General features: G+C 34.9%; 2 long non-coding RNA genes across 2 annotated transcripts; both read right to left on the bottom strand.

Annotated features, from left to right (window-relative positions):
* Positions 1-998: 998 nt before the first annotated feature.
* On the bottom strand, positions 999-4,712 carry LOC149033395 (uncharacterized). The gene is made up of 2 exons (XR_016178908.1): positions 4,185-4,712; positions 999-2,256 (listed from the first exon to the last, which is right to left on the bottom strand). It is a non-coding gene; the product is annotated as an uncharacterized LOC149033395 (long non-coding RNA).
* A 295-nt stretch (positions 4,713-5,007) lies between these two features.
* LOC149033394 (uncharacterized) lies at positions 5,008-16,622 on the bottom strand. The gene is made up of 5 exons (XR_016178902.1): positions 13,273-16,622; positions 12,894-13,073; positions 12,462-12,728; positions 8,905-12,151; positions 5,008-8,804 (listed from the first exon to the last, which is right to left on the bottom strand). It is a non-coding gene; the product is annotated as an uncharacterized LOC149033394 (long non-coding RNA).
* Positions 16,623-16,941: the final 319 nt, after the last annotated feature.

The raw sequence follows: 16,941 nt of genomic DNA, 5'->3' as shown, positions 1-16,941 counted from the left end.
TCTTGTGCACGTAATTCCAGCTAAATGTTACAGCGATGGCGATCGTGTGCTTGGCGTACATATTACTACTACTACTACTATTACTACTATTACTACTACTAGTTCGTATGTATATGCATTTGAGGATTGCCACGAGGCGTATATCGACCGGAAGTTTGGTCCTTTTATACGCCATTTTCATACGATCTTCCGTCTATTTTACGATAAAGAGCTTTCCGTTTCTCTCTTCCACTTTAGACAATCAGATATATATATATGTATATGCATATACACATGTCATAAAGATATATTATATATATATATATATATATATATATATATATCATTCTTTTTGTTAAAAATTAGAAAAAAAAATATGAAAGATAACTTGGATTTATTACTTAGCAGTTTTATATCAGATAATTTATTACTACTGTTGCTTCTGTTACTATTATTTTTATATTAGTAGTTAATTGGTTCAATGTTATCTATAAAGAGTACTGATAATGTTCTAATCAACCATAATTAATCGTCCATGACTTAGTTATTCTCGTTGAAATTAAACTGAATTGATATTTATCGATCGATAAGTATGATAAATTTATTTTTCATTAACTATATTTCCCCACTAAATTAATTGTAACTTCATTTTCTAATAATCCTATTATTATACAATTCCAACTTAATGGTATGAGAAAATACAATTTGAAAATTTAAATATGTGATAAAAATAAACAAAAGGTGTACGTATGGAATAAATTTGATAACGAAAAATTAAACGATCCTGAAAGGTAATGATAATGTTCTAATTAACCATGATGAATCGTCCATGGTTTAGTTATTCTCATTGATATTGAGATTAATCGATATTTATCGATCGATAAGTATGATAAATTTATTTTTCATTGACTATATTTCCCCACTAAATTAATTGCAGTTTCAATTTCTAATAATCCTATTATTATACACTTCCAACTCAATGGTATGGAAAAATACAATTTGAAAGTTTAGATATGTGATAAGAATAAACAAAAGGTGTACGTATGGGATAAATTTGATAACGAAAAATTAAACGATCGAGAAAGGTAACGTGATTTCTGTAGTTTCTGATAAACAGAAATTTGTCTGTAGTAATATAAGGTAAAACTGAAGATCGTTGTCCGTCGTAGTACTTTGTCGTAGACCACATCCATTCTCGTTTAGTATTGTTCGATAACTTGATGCTTTGCTAATACAACAACTGGCTTTATAGTTTAGACAGTTGCAACGATATCACGGTGCAATCTTACGGAAAACTGGGGAGGAGGAGGAGGGGGAGGGGGATGTGGGTGGTTGTTTCGTGCACGATCGTTACTAGAATGCATCGATAAAACTTGCATCGTTGTTGTGTTGTGTTTTACAATGGAGGAGGGGAAACCTCGGGATGTGAAACTTGAAACGTCGAACTCGGGAAATCGGTAGAAAACTATAGAGAAATTATCGATACGGGAAATTGGATAATTATTTTTCACGTACGATCTATCGTAGGTTAATTAAACACGTTTGCGAGTTTAGTTAATTACTGGCTTATATTAAAAGAAAAGAAAGAGAGAGAGAGAGAAAATATATATATAAATATACAATTATTTGGAATGAATTTCAATTACAATAGATTTTACGAATGGATGAACAAACATATTGGATACAGATCTATATGTAATTGCAATTAATTTTTTATTTGTAAATCAGATATGGTATATATAATAAGAGTTAATTAGACACGGTAACCGGGCCTGTCATCGTCAGGTATTTCGATAGAAAGGGTTTAACGTTTATGTAACACTCGTTGCGTGTAAGCATACTAACGATCGGGGGGTTGTCTCATGACAAGGGGTTCTAACAAGGCTACTAGATAAATAGACACATAGAAAGAGACTAAGTAATTAAATAAGTATATAATAATAAGGTAGTAAGTACATTCAAGTACGATACGTATGAAATTATTGAACCATTGAAATAGGATCACTATTCACAATTGAACTTTTACGATTCTCAAAGGAATATGACACAAGAGTAAGATATAAAAAAAAAAAAAGGACACGATTTTCCGCAACGTCTAGTTTTCAACAGTGCGAGAAGACGACGTAAGCAGGAGTGGGAAGTAAGAAGAGGCGTGTGGAGTACGATAAAAATGACTCCTTTCGTTCTTTCATACAATGTACGTTACATATGTACACGTTGGTTGGTTTTTAAACTCCTGGGGGGACTCTTCGCATAGTATCCGACAGCGACTTGTATCTTTGCGAAAAAAGAGAAAAGTCATACAATGACGAGGACAAAGAAAAAGAAAAAGAAGAAGAGGAGGAGAAGGAGAAACGGGTGGGTGTGGGTGTGGGTATGGGGGGTGGGTTTAAGGGGAAAGATGCGTGTTCGCATACGTATGCGTCTCATATTCCTGACGACGAGAACGAAGAAGACAAGGATGAAGTGTAGGTAAATGGTGGATGAGAAGAAAAAGAACAAGAAAAATAAGAAGAAGAACGTCACCGTTGCCGTCGTCGTCGTCGTCGTCGTTTCCCGTCCGATCGAACATCTATCTTCCGGAAGACTGATTTTCTGCCGATCCCGAAGCCTCCTTTCGACAAGACTCGTAAGATACAAACGAACGCACAAAACGTTTTGTGGTTTGCCAAGTAGGCACACGTCTTTCCCTCCTATTTTTCTCAACGAACTTTACCAATCGAATTTTGTATCCTCCCTTTTTCTTCCCTGCCCTTCATTCTATTCTTTCTTGTCCTCTTTTACTTCTTATTCTTATTCTGTTTTCTTTTCCTGTTTTTTTTTTTTTTCGGGTGTTTTACTTTACTTTTTGTATTTTTCAGTAGAACGACACAAGGATGAAATGTCGTTGACTTTATCCCTCTCTTTTTCTTCACGTTTTTACTTAAACGCAGACGAAAGAGAGAGAGAGAGAGAGAGAGAGAGAATTCTACCAAGAAAAATAGAAAAAGAAGAGAAGAAGAAGAAGAAGAAGAAGAAGAAGAAGAAGGAAGAGGAAAGTATCTTCTTTTCTGTTGTTACGTAAAATTTATTTAAACCAACTCCCCTATAACTCTTACACTTTTCTTTTTTCAAGGGGGGATATCATTATAAAAGATTCTACCAAGTTGACACTAAGACGACACAACGACAACGACAACGACAACGACAACGACAATGACAACGACAACGACAAGTACTATCTTCTTTTTATTCTTCTTTTTCCCAAACACATTCGAGAAGAAAACTTTCGATCTGGGTAAGAAAGCGAAAGAGAGAGAGAGAGAGAGAGAAAGAGAGAAAGTGAGATAGAAAGAAAATGCGATAGCAAATGTCGTAAAGCGAAAGAAAGAAAGGGATCAAAGTGGTTTCACAGCTGAGAAAAGTCAAGTTGAAACGACGAATACGCGGATACGTGAATGCTGAAGGGGAACAAAAAAAAAAAAATAAAACAAGAAAAGAAAAAGGAATTCAAGCGGCATCCTTTTCCTAAGAATTTAAAATCAAACCGCATTGCTGGGCTGGCCGCAATGCAACCAACGGCCAGCATGCAATGGGTTTAAAGGGTCCGCATTCGTCAGAATATAATTATTTTGTGCGATATCGAAAGAATGGAAGGGACAATGTATTCTCGCGCCCTTTCTTTTCTCAACCTTTCACCAATCCTTCTTCTTCTTCTTCTTCTTCTTCTTCTTATTCTTATTCTACGAGAACTGACCTATTTTCTTTTTTTAAACCTTTTCTTTCGCAGATTTCTACAGTATCTTTTCATATCTATTTTTTTGCTATCCCCTTTTCTTTTTTTTTTTTTATATTTCTTTATCCTTCTCTACTCTGTCACGTTTTAGCTAAGAAAAGGGTCAAGGGAAGAACGAACCGTCCTCGACTCTCGACGTTTTTCAAATCGGACAAAGAATCGTTCCTCTCCCCCGTCAGTTATAAATCTTATAGCGAACTTTTTCGTTTTATCCAAAGAAATATAGAAAAATAGAAAATAGAGTATGGAGAGAATGAGATCAGCAGGGAATTGGGAGGAAGGGAGGGAGGTAATTGGAGGGGGGGGGGTTGAGAGGGTGGTTAGTAATAGAAATAAATTTCGCGTTGGTTGTTGCGTCAATGAACACGAGTTATGTTAAGACGTGTCGTTGAAAGAAACAATCCCTAAGGTAAAGGAAAAATTGTTGTACCTTTTGTTCTCTTCTATTCTATTCGATGTTGTTGTTGTTGTTGTTGTTGGTTGTTGTTTTTGTTGTTGTTTTTGTTGTTACTGCTAGAGGGGATCTCGAAAGATGATACAATCGCGAGATGCTTCTTCGGATAAAATTTATCGTCGTTTTCCTGTAGCCCATATTTCCTTCCCTTTTCCCTTTCTTTACTATCCTCTTCTTCTTCTTCTTCTTCTTTTTATTCTTGAAATTTTCCTTACTAAAACGGGAAAACGTTTTATGGACGAATTCTTGATTATGGAAACGATAATACTGACTTACTTGAACGTATCTAAAACAAAAACGTTTTATGGAATATTTATAAACTCTTGACATTTACATAATTGTAATTCTCGTTTTACGTTGTTAGTTTATGTACTTTGTTTTATATATTATTATTTATTTCTTTTTAATTCTAATATTGAACTTTTAAATATCAATACTATGATATATAATAAATGAAACACGGTAGTCGGGGAAGGTTTTAAATGAAATCGTATAAAATTTTTATCGTCGAATTAACGCGAATTATGTTCGAAAAATATTTTCAAATATATACATATTTAATATATATTTAATTAATTATTATATTTATATTTTTATATTATTAATTATTGTATAATCTTTATTATTATTTATTATATATTATATTATTTATTTTATATTTAGATATATTAATTATTATAATTTATAATTATATTAAATATATATAAAATATAATACAAATATATAATATAATATATATAATAAAAATAAAAAATTTTTCATCTCGATGATGATAATAATAGGAATTGAAATACGCGAAATTGGAAGAATTGGATAAAAAGAAAAAGTAAAAAGAAAGAAAGTGAGTGAGTAGTTTTTTAATCGTATTTTCAAGTTGCGTTAGCATTTGCGTCATGTAGTCGAATTTCCGTAACTGGGTACTCCTAAAGGAACATAAATCTAAAACTCGATAAGCTCTTATGTTAGAGAAGAAGGATCGTTATATAGTGGATCCGCGTGCTATGTCCAATTTCTATCGAGCATTCCAATCGTATATTCATAATTTCCGGAGAAACGATGCGTTAAGATCGTTTCGTGAAAGGTTAGGTAAAAGCGTAAGGTATAAGTTATGGTTATCGAGTGCATTTTGTTTGCTTCGCAAAATGAAATGGAAATAATAAAAGTAATAGAAATGAGAAATAGAAAAAGAAGAAGAAAAAGAAGAATGAAATTCGAATTTCTATCGATACGTTCGGGATCTTATTTCTCGTATCAATGTACATTATTTCAACAAAACTTTACAAATGTATTTTTTTATATTATTCTTTTCGTAAAGGAAAAAATAAAGGAAGGTAAAAAAAAACGAAAAAAAAAAATAAAAAACAAGTTTACAAACTTTCCAAATATCAAAATACATGAAACGTTCAATTATCGATATTCATTGAAATTGTATAATATATATCTATAGTATATGAAAGTTTTATTCAGGGATATAGGTAAGTAAGAATAGTCAATAGAAAAGAAGGGATCATATTTTATAAAATTATCGACAGTTCTAACATCGAAAGTGTTTCCTATTTTTCAACTGCTAGAAAATGTAGGTAATAAATGGGATGGAATCGGTGAAGGTTTTATTCGTGTTACATTTAAACCACCCTCTCTCTTCGTTTCGTGGAAATTCGTTTTCCCTGTTCAACGTATATAATGATTTTAAGCAGCTTTACGTTGGTAAATTCTGTTGGTAGGGAAGAAGGTCAGTACTACGGTAACCATGATACTTACGTCTTACGGGCAAACCGGTATTATAATCGAGAACGGTTGCTGAATGCGGTGACTGTGGAAAATTACGAGAACCGCACATTTGTTTTCACGTGTACTGTGCATCACGTATGTGTATGCCGCCCTTTATATAATCTGTCGGTTTTCTCTCTGTGAGAAACAGAGACAGGGGGAAAGATAAAGAGAGAGAGAGAGAGAAAGAGAATAGAAACGTAAAGGATAAAGAGAAGGAAATGGAGAAGAAGAAAAAGAGTAGTGGGTGGTAAAGGTAGAAGTAACATGCTTGGGGTTATTTCCTTGAAACAAAACGGGTCACCTGAATTGGCATCACCAACCATCTCATTCCTTTACGCGCGTAAGCCCTTTTGGCTCCGAAACTGATAAAACCTTGTGTTGTCGAGGTAATGCGTTCCATTCCAAGTTCTCCCTTTAAACCTGTCAAAATGTTTCCGAGTTGAACACGATAGGTAAACCCCAGGCAGCGTACCTTTGTATAGATATTATTAATTCGAGAACCTTTTTGGCCCTGTAATTGAGATAATGTCTGACATTTTTTTTTTTTTTATAATCAATTAAACATCATCTTTGACAAGTTTGAAATACAAGCCTTTAGTAAATAACTAAAAGTATTTTAACGGGGTTGACAAGAATGATAACATCGATAGAACCCTTGAAAAATAAAACTATAATAAATAGTCAGAATTTAGTCAGGTGTGTCGTATATCAAATGTGTTAATCGTCGTACAGGAAAAAATCGTTTTAGGGTAGGTGGGAGGAAGAAAAATGTTAAGTTGGATGATAGGTAAAAAAAAAAAAAAAGAAACCACGGATGGGTGTTCACTCGCGTCTACGTGTACATGTATGCGTGTATGTGTATAGGGGTTATTTTATTTTTTTATCTTGTTCCATCCTTTTGCGGTAAACGAGCCAGCGTTATATTCTGGCATCGGGTCAATCGTCAAATTAGCCCGATTCCAGATGGCCCGGAGTCACGCTCGAGCCACGTGTTCTTTAACAGAGAAGTAGTACTCCTTTCGGTCTCTTGCACTCGTTTGGAGTTCCGTAACCTCGGGCAACCGTTTTCCCTCTTCCCTTTCCACCCTTGTCTCCCTTTTCCTCCTTTTCCTTCTCCTTCTCTTTGTACTCGTCCATGTTCTCTTTCTTCCCTGCTACTTCAAATCCACCCCCTACTGTACTTACTCGCCATACACAAGTTCAACTATCCTAAGAGTCTGCTGTACCTTGCTGCTATTTGAAGCTAACCGATTTCGCGAAGTTAGTAAGAGGTCTGTGTATGTATGTGTACGTATATAGGTCTACGTGCGCGTACTAGTGTATTGATAGAATAGAAAGACAGAGAGATAGAGAATCCTTTAGCACCTTTAGACCTCAACTAACTCTCATTCTAATATCTCTCCATTTCAGGTTTGATTAGGAGATGAAATTGTCAAGTTATCTTAACACCGGATAAGATCGAAACCACATTCATATTGGTTTCTGGTTTCCGTTCATTTCCAAGTTTCTTACAAATAATGACCATGACAAAGAGATAGTAAGGATAGAAAGTGAGAGATTTCAAACAGATACGATTCATTGAATTTCCCATAATTATCTTAACGTAGAGAGAGATTATTCTCAAAGTGTAAAAGGTTAATAATACTTGTATCGTTTAACATTTACAACATATATGTTATAATCCCGTAATTTAGTGCAGCAACTCGTTTAATACGATTCTAATTGCAAGATGGGAGGGGGGGGCAGAAGGTTATCTACTATCCTTTTCACTTTATTAAAATGCTTTATCTGATTTGCTTTTGGAATATAAACGAGAGGTATTATATGGGATAAATCGTAGTCTTATTAATTTCCTACGTTGATTTATGGCGTTGAAGTCGGAAAATCGAATGATTTATGCGTTAACGATAGATCGATTAGGCTCGAAAGGAAAGAGAAATCAAAGGTTAAGCTTGATTCGTTATAAGTAACGTTCATTGTATTATGTGATATCGTTTATTGATCGATGAAAAAAAAAAAAAGGAAAAAGATAAATAGGTAGTTGCTTGATGATACTAAAAGGTGGGGAAGGGAGGGCGCACAATACTTTGACGTTTCGTTCGTCCAACGTTCACGTTTAACTTGATTACAAAAAATCGGATTGGTAATCAAGAATGATATCGTGGTGGTTATTTTCGGTTAGGAAAAAGATCGTTTGGTTGGAACTAGGAGAGATGGAATGGTATAGAAAGGTATAGAAAGGGAAAAGAGAGAAAGATAAAACGATATCCTAGACAGTGTAGGGTCGATTGGTAGTTCGTAGGAATTTCTGATAGAAGAGCTCGAGACGTTAGTCGGTGAGCCCTCAATTAAACCGAACGATTCGTCGAGCTCAACCGAGCACGTAGGTGATATTCGTAGGAACAAACGAGTTGAATTTCCCTTTCCATTTTCTCTTTATCTTTCTCTTTAGTACCTGTGTCTTAAATTAGAATTTCAGGTGAGTCCCTTGAAATCCGATTTGACGACGACGACAACGACGACGATTCTGTATGACACAATGTTCGTAATCGATCGCGGGTAAGGTGGTACTACTACGAGTTAGGTAGAAATGTGCTGCTTGCTAGAGAAAGTTGTATATACGTGTAGTTGAAAGAGAGAAAGAGAGAGAGAGAGAGAGAGAGAGAGAGAGAATAGGGAGAATAGAAGCAGAGGATAACAGAAGGGAGTAAAAGGTGGCTTACTTGTTGGGTAGGTTGTGTGTGTTCGTCCTGTCTGCTTGAACCATCCCTCAAAACACGAAGCTTATGCGAATTTTCTCTTCTACATGTCACTGCAGGAATGCTGCATTTCGGAATAATCATTTATCCTCGGGAAAATATATGCATATGCATGAATTCAGAAAGAGAGAGAGAGAGAGAGAGAGAGAGAGAAAAGTACTTACTTCTAAATTCTCATCAACGGTCACGTAAAGCTTGCAGCACGATTTAGAAGTTGGATGCTAGGCTCAGTAGACCACATTCTGAGTGTACTTAACGTTCGATTCCCATGAGTTTCGAAATCTTCTTCTACTACCCTCTTCCACCTATCCTTTGCTACCCCTTTTCTCTTCCTTCCTTCCTTTCTTACTTACTTACTTACTTCCTTCCTTTCTTGTTTTCTTCCCTCCCTGCTCCCATTCGAACATAGTCAGATATAGTTGGAAGCTTTTGGTCCCCTCGATTTTCACACAACCGTTAAGCATTTCCAACATCCTTGACTTTGTTTCTCTCGTTGTTCCCTCGGCGCGACGAGTAGAAGAGATTCACTGTTTCGCGTTTCGTAATGCACGCGCTACAATTTATAGGAATAGAAGACAACCGAGAGATACGTGTCTAACTAAAGCACGAAGTATGCGATTCCCTGAGAACTCCAGACGGAAGTTATGCAATTTGAGAGATTTAATAGCTCGGGGAGTTGCCTTCGCGTGGCTTTATATTTATTTGCCAGAACTTCAAAGCTCGAAACGTTACGAATTAGAATACGTCGATCAAACTAAATTATAGATGGAAAAGAGAAAATTAATGATATCAATAGGTGCGAGAGAATGAGTGAGAAAAAAATATAAAGAACGATTAATTAACTTCGTAATATTGATTTATAGATAAATCGTAATCAATGTACAGTCTTTTGATTTCATTCGTATAACAATTACTGTTATTCGGATTAATATTATGTTATAAATGTAATTTATTATATCAACAAAACTATATGATTATTTTTATTTTTCATCTTTTTTCTTTATTTCTCTGTGATTTATAATGCAATGAGAACGAGAGAGAGAGAGAGAGAGAGAGAGAGAAAGAGAGATACTGAAAACTGATAACAACTCTTCTTAGCAAAGGGGAATTCAATCCTGAACATGATTAACGTATACCCCGGATTCAAAATAACTTAAGCACAGTGTACACAAAGAAATTCAACATTTCTCAATGGTTCTTCTACGAATATTCGTGTCGTCAAATATTTGTCAAGCGTATACCTACGCAAGATTATCTTCTGTTTTAAACGGATTTCAGATTACCATTGCACACGACAAATGCTGTTTCTCTCACACACTATCTCATTTGTATCTTCTATGTTATATCACTTTATTCCTATATCACTTTATCTACCTTTCCATTTCAAACTTATTCTCAATTCTATCCTTTCATTTGTTTTCCTCGATTGATCTTATTTACATTTGCTTTTTTTCTTTTTTTAAATGTTTCAATCGAACCCTTCATTTAAATTTGATTATCATAATTTATTTATACGAAATTAAATTTGTGTGTATTTTCTTTTTTTAAAACTAGATTGATATCATCTTGTCTTGAGTATTGATCTTATTTACATTTGATTTTTTTCCCTCTTTTAAATTTTTCAATCGAACCCTTTATTTAAATTTGATTATCATAATTTATTTATACGAAATTAAATGTGTGTGTGTTTTTTAAATAGATTGATATCATCACTCGTCTTCTCTCTCGGTTTCGGTTTGGAGTTGAAAATCTTGTCTTAAAGGAATAAGATGGATGACGTAGCGACAGCTTTTGGAAATTAGAATGTGATATATCGTGGATATGAGGTAAGAGAATCGCATCTTGTATTAGGAAGGTAATATCTAACGTCTCTGAATACGAGAAGGAAGTGACTATCACGGGTTTCTATTCGACATGCGTATACCTTCTCTACCGCACGTAACAGCTCGCCAAATTATCATGTTATACTCACCGCCTCAGGTTGTGATACATTTATTACAACTTCTTACCCCAAAGTAATCATATTCATTAGTGTTCAAGGAAATCTAATTGCGTTTGATGCATGTTAATTCTATCGACAAGGAAATTCTTGCGGTTCTTGATGCTAGAATAATGTACGAACGTCAAGATGCATGATGCACGTATGTATATATACGTATACGTGTACGTTGTTGAACGAAATTGAGACGGATAAATGACAAAATGTGTTTAAACATAAAATATTCATTTATATACTATTAATTTTTGAATAAAATAGAATCATTTTTAAATAGAAAAGAAATGACACGTTTGGTAAAAAAACATACCACGCACCTTCTTTGTTTATGTCGACCGTCGGTTCGTTTTTACCTTTTTCTTTTGTCGCATTCCTATGTCCTTATCTCTGTTTATTCTTTTACCCTTCTATCGCTCCTACCTACAAACATTTCCAGTATCGATAGAATATATGTGTTTACGCTTTGTAGTATGCAGTCGCACACAAACACACACATATACAACCAGGAGCGATAACTACGAAGCATAGCATAAAGAGGAGACCGAGAATAGGAAAAATTGTATAGCTATATTCCATCTCACTCCCTCGCAATCTAAATCCTATGTTTGTTTCTTTTTCTCTCATTATTTAGTATGGCAACCGTTTCATAGCTTCGTTACATAGCTCCGTTTCCGTTTATTTACTTTTCAGATCACTCCCATTCTAAAGAAGTTTTTACTTCAAAAAAGAAAAAATTAATTAAACAAAGATAAAGATAATAGAAATAGAGACATACATATGTGTGATTTTTCGAATGGAAAAGTCTACTTGAGTTACTTTAGGTGTATTCGTCAAGGTAAATGTATCCCAGGGCGTTGGCATACGACTATTGGATTCCATCGGTCTGTTCTTGTTGCTAGCAAAGAAGGAATAGGAAATGTAAAGGACAGAAAAGGGATAGGAAAGGAAGATAAAGGAAAGGAAAGTAAAGTCTCAGTGACTGGAGAATCTTTATGCCGTTGAACATCGAGAGAACAAAGTCCGTGTAAGGAAGTAGGTAGAACATGACGTGGGAGTTACTATGCAGAGTGATACGAAGTAGATCTAGGATGGTACGGGTCACTGCTTCCTACTGCCCCTTTGGATATAGAAGGTCAAAGCAGGAAGAAGGAAGAGAATGAACGTTGGTGTCCCTTCGAACCTCCTCCACCTCCTCCTATTCCTTCTCCTATACACCGTTGTGGTGTTCCTTTGTACAAAGCTACGAAGGAGAACGCGTTCATGCCTTTCATTCGTAGATAGGACAGGGTAGTATTTCTCGATCCTTCTGAACCACACTGTTGAAAGGCTGCTGGCACCAGAAGGAACGTCAACTACTGCTGCTGCTGCTGTGTTGTTGCTGTTACGTATTTGTAGGATGAAACTCTTTGAATTTTCTAAAATGAAATATATGCCAAGTTATCTCTTCATATCATAGAGATATATCTATGTACACATTTGTTTCCTATTGGTGTACACGTATAACATTTATAGTATCATTTTTATCAAATATAATAATATTTCTTTGAACAGAAACAAGACTATCAACTTTACCAAAATGTCTCATATTTTAGATACACAATATAGTTGACGCGTTTAAATTATATTATATTATATTATATTATATTATCGATCTATCTTTTAGAGACGAAAATTTGTTGCTTTTACTACGTACAAAAGTGTTCTTCTTGAGTTTATTTCTCTTACCTTTTATCTATGCATGTGAAACGAAGACAGACAATGTGTTTTTGGCCTTTTGAGTAGGAAGTTCGTTAAACCTATACGTACTTCTCTTTTGCTCCTGATGTTTAGATAATTGTCATTATAACCAAGTAAAGATGGTAGATTTTCGCATGAATAATCAAAGAGTTTAATTGACAATATTAAAGTAACGAGTTACGTTACTATCATCATCATCATTATCATCATCATTATCATTATTGTAGAATGGTGTGTCTTAAGTGTTATTTTATTCTGCAAGAAAATCTCAATCAGTTTGAAAAAAGATGGGGAAAAAACAAAAACAAAGTAATACTTTTTCTCAACTTTTTTCACGGTTTATGGCTCCGACACGTCATTGGGCTTACACAGTAGATAGAACCCATTTCTATGCTAGTATTACGTTCTTTTTCTACGAACCTTAACAATTCTTTTCTTTCTTTATTTATTTTTCCTTTTCTTCTTCTTCTTCTTCTTCTTCTTCTTCTTCTTAGTAACAGACGTCAGTCTATCAGTAGGAAACCCGTTTGAATTCCCCGTAGAATGTTTTCCCGCGGGAATCGCGATATCCGCGAATATACCTCCTCACATTACTCGGTTCTGTAAAGTGTCGGTATACGGTTACCCTGCCATAGGGTCTAAATCTTCACAAGAAAATTTTTCCTTTAGTAATAGTAAACTTTTTTTTATTAATCTAAACGATAGAAACAAAATTCTAAACATCTCATTCAATCAGAGACAACCTAAAATATCTCATAAAATACACTTACAATATATTTTTCAATTCTTATCGACTTACCCTACACAATCCTCATCCCGTTATTCGTTCGAACGTTAAATTGTTTTTTTCTTCGTTTGTTCAACGAACAAAAATAGAATAAAAATAACAAAATAACAAAAAAAAAAAGAGAACACAAAAGAGAGGAAAATAGAGTAAAAAAAAAAAAAAAAAAATTCATAGGAAAAAGAGGTATTATACGATAGGGTAGAGAAAACGGACATAAATAATTTTATCGGAATGCTTCGAGTCGAACGCACTCGCGTAACCTCCCCCCTCTCTTCCTCTCCCCCCTCCAGCACCAGTATCAGTACCAGTACCAGCAGCAGTAGTAGCAGTAGCAGCAGTAGTACTAGCAGCAACCCATGTTCGATATCTGATAATTACACTTTCCATTACTAGTTCTACGTTTAGAATTCGATAGAGAGTCAGAGAGTGAGTGGATGAGAGAGTGAGAGAGAGAGAGAGAGAGAAAATAGAAGAGAGGGGATTTGAAATAGGAATGGTAGTAGGTAGGAGGGAAGAACACGAAGTAGCAAAAGTCGCCGTGGAAATGTCCAGTGAAACTCGTTATCGATATACCCCATGCCACCATACTTCTCTATATGTGGCGTTAAGTAAAATTGCGTTAAACTCGGTGGAGTCGTATTGCGTGTAACATTCATAAACGGAACGAAACGAGGTTCGCACAGTAATGCCCCTATAACGCTTGGAAAATCCTCATGCGAGAACGTTAACGTTTCCCGTTTCGAAATCTGGTCCCATGTGATATTCCGCGGAAGTTTATGTATTCCTATACACATATATATATATGTATATATAGTACGAGTATGTATATGCGTGAAAGAGAGAGAGCTTCAAAGTTCGATCCATCTGTAACAACTTTCAATGGATTGTTAATTCATATACTGTATTTTTTCATTTTTCCTTCTGCTCAATCTCCTTTGTTCTCCTCTAACCCCCCATTTTTCCCTCCCACTTTATGCCAACCATCATCCATCGAATGAAAATTCTTTTATAATGGTTTGTAAAAATTGTAGGAAATTATTTATATTGATTTATAATTTTGTCATATTTTTCAAATTATCTTCTGTCGCACTTGCTCTTTCCTACTCTTTTTCTTGTTGTTTAATTTTTCAATTTGATCTCGAAAAAAATGGATTAGTTAAATAAGATTTGTCTATAATATATTTTATCGTATCAAATTTTGAGAGGAGAAACAACAACAAGAAAAAAATATCAAATTGTACGAATCGAGAATAATCTTGAAGGTTTTATTTTGAAAAGAGAAGTGGGGGATGGACGTGGGGGTGGTAAATAGATCGTTGAATGTTCAATGAAGATACTGCCGAGATTTAATCGAGCAATTCTGGTTTTATATTTGGTTTGGTTTGGTTTGGTTCGGTTTGGTTTCGGTTTGGTTTGGTTTGGTTTGGTTTGGTTTGGCCAGCTTTTCACGTGTGGTTCTTTTCATCGTAGGGTTTTGAAGAATCCTTTTCATCGAGGTCGCATTGCATACTTGTTCTGGCGCACGCAGCTGTAAATTTATCGACCACCACCGGTGTTCCAGCACGCTTCGATAAAGATACTCCATGAAAGGAGCTACTACACTACCGTATACACGAGATATAAGCACATAACAGATCAATTAACCTTTCAACGAGAAAAAATGAGGAAGAAAAATAAAAAGGGAATGAGGAAGGGAAAAGGGAAAGGGAAAGAGAAAGAAATGGTTTGTTTGGTAGACCGAATGAGGAGGCAGCAGCAAACATATCGAGCGGACTTTTGCTTTCTTTTATATCTCTCATTTCGTTCTTCTCATCACGATAAAGTACAAACAAAGTGGGAGAAATGGAGGGACCAATTTGAGAAAGAAAGAAAATGTATGACGTGCGTCGTGGAAAATGTGTCGCTGTAATAACACAAGTATTCTATTCATTTTATGATTGACTGTTTTTTCATTATTATTATTATTATTATCATTATTATTATTTTTACTGTAATATATTTTTTTCTTATTAAAAAATAACCATGAGTATTTCAACGAATCAACGTTATATTCGCATGGTACGATTAAATAATTATTATGTAAGAGTGTTTTTAGTTATTTATTATAATATATTTTTTTTTACAGCAAATATTTAACCGACGTATTTAATTTATATTTCATTAACATACCAATGGGAGAAAAAGAAAACTTCCTGGCGTTTGCAATTTTCTATATGCATACTTTTCAAATTTAAAATAAAAATACTACGGTAACTCAAATATTTCCTTTTTCGTTTTGTTGTTTTCTTTCTCTCTCCACGACCATACCACTCTACCCCAGGAGTATTCTTTTTCTCTCTCTTTCTTTTTCATTTTTGTTATTTTGTAGTAGGTGGGAGTAAAGGGATAGTAGAGTATATATATATGAGAGTATTTTTTTTTGCATTCGTTATGCAAAAAAGAATATATAAACCTGTCAAACATTCAGATGCATATTCAGCATCGGTGGGATGCAACACACGACCTTGTATATACTGTAGATTATTATTGCATATCGATAATACCTTTTGCCTTGATCATATTTCCAAATATTGGAATCGTTTTTCGATTGGCAATCGTCAACTCTATGGTATCACAGTTCTCACACGAATAGAAACAGATAGAAACCGAAAGAGAGAGAGAGAGAGAGAGAGAGAGAGATTGATAGAGAAAGGTGACAGAGAGAAAGAAGGGGGAGAAAAAGCTCGTATTTACGTACACCCTCCGGAAAAAGGTATACCTTTTTGGCACGCTTTTCGAAATGGGATATTTGAAAAAGAAAAAAAAAAGAAAATTCAACGGTATAGAAAAGATGACGGATAAAGTAGGTAAAACTGTAAAATGATTCTAGAAAAGTATGGTATCTCACAGTGAAACACTTAAATTCGAGTAAACATCGTGTCAGATTTAGATCAAAAGGAATTACAAAAAAGGGCTATACATGCTAAGGTAAAAGAAAAAAAAATAAATAAAAAAGGAGAAGTGGTGAAGAGAAACTTTTTAAAACCACTGTGGACGAAAAAAAAAGAAATCAAAAATTCAAGAATATTTTCTTCTACTTCTTCTACTTTTTCTTTTTTTTTTTTTTTTCTTACTTTGACCATTTTATTTTTCTCTATTTTTTCTACTTCCTTTCGTATACAGGAAAGCTTGTCCAAGCTAGTTGCACCCTCGTATCTTCTTATTCACTTTGAATTGCTTTAGCGCGTCGGCCGGTTATAAAAAATGATAAGGGAAAATGGGCGCGACGGTCAGGTACAAATTACTGGCGCGTTGCATAGAGTTGGATGGAAACTAGTCTTGGGAATTGAGGGAGGCAAGCAGGGAAATTGCCATACAGCTAACGGTTTTACCTCCGCATCCCTCTTCCGGTCTAACCATCCCTATGCTTCGTGCTTGCTTCCTCCTCTTCTCCTTCTAATTTTATCTCTTTCTCTTTCCCTCACTCACACACACACACACACACACACACACACACATCTAGAAATACAGGTACACACGTATATAAGAGCAAAGCTTGTTCGTCCAGTTTCTCACCCAACTACTCGCTGATATTGTAACGCGTAGCAGAAGTAGTCGTGGGTATCTCGAGCTTTCCACCCTTTCTCTCTCTCTCTCTCTCTTCATCCCCGCCCTTTCCTCTCACCCCTTACTTTACTATAT

Source organism: Polistes dominula, unplaced genomic scaffold (genome assembly GCF_049000335.1).
Source record: "Polistes dominula isolate Pdom_NZ unplaced genomic scaffold, Pdom_raw_medaka contig_27, whole genome shotgun sequence".
Classification (NCBI taxonomy): domain Eukaryota; kingdom Metazoa; phylum Arthropoda; class Insecta; order Hymenoptera; family Vespidae; genus Polistes; species Polistes dominula.
The sequence above is the reverse complement of the archived record's forward strand: the minus strand, read 5'-3'. Positions and strand labels throughout refer to the sequence as shown.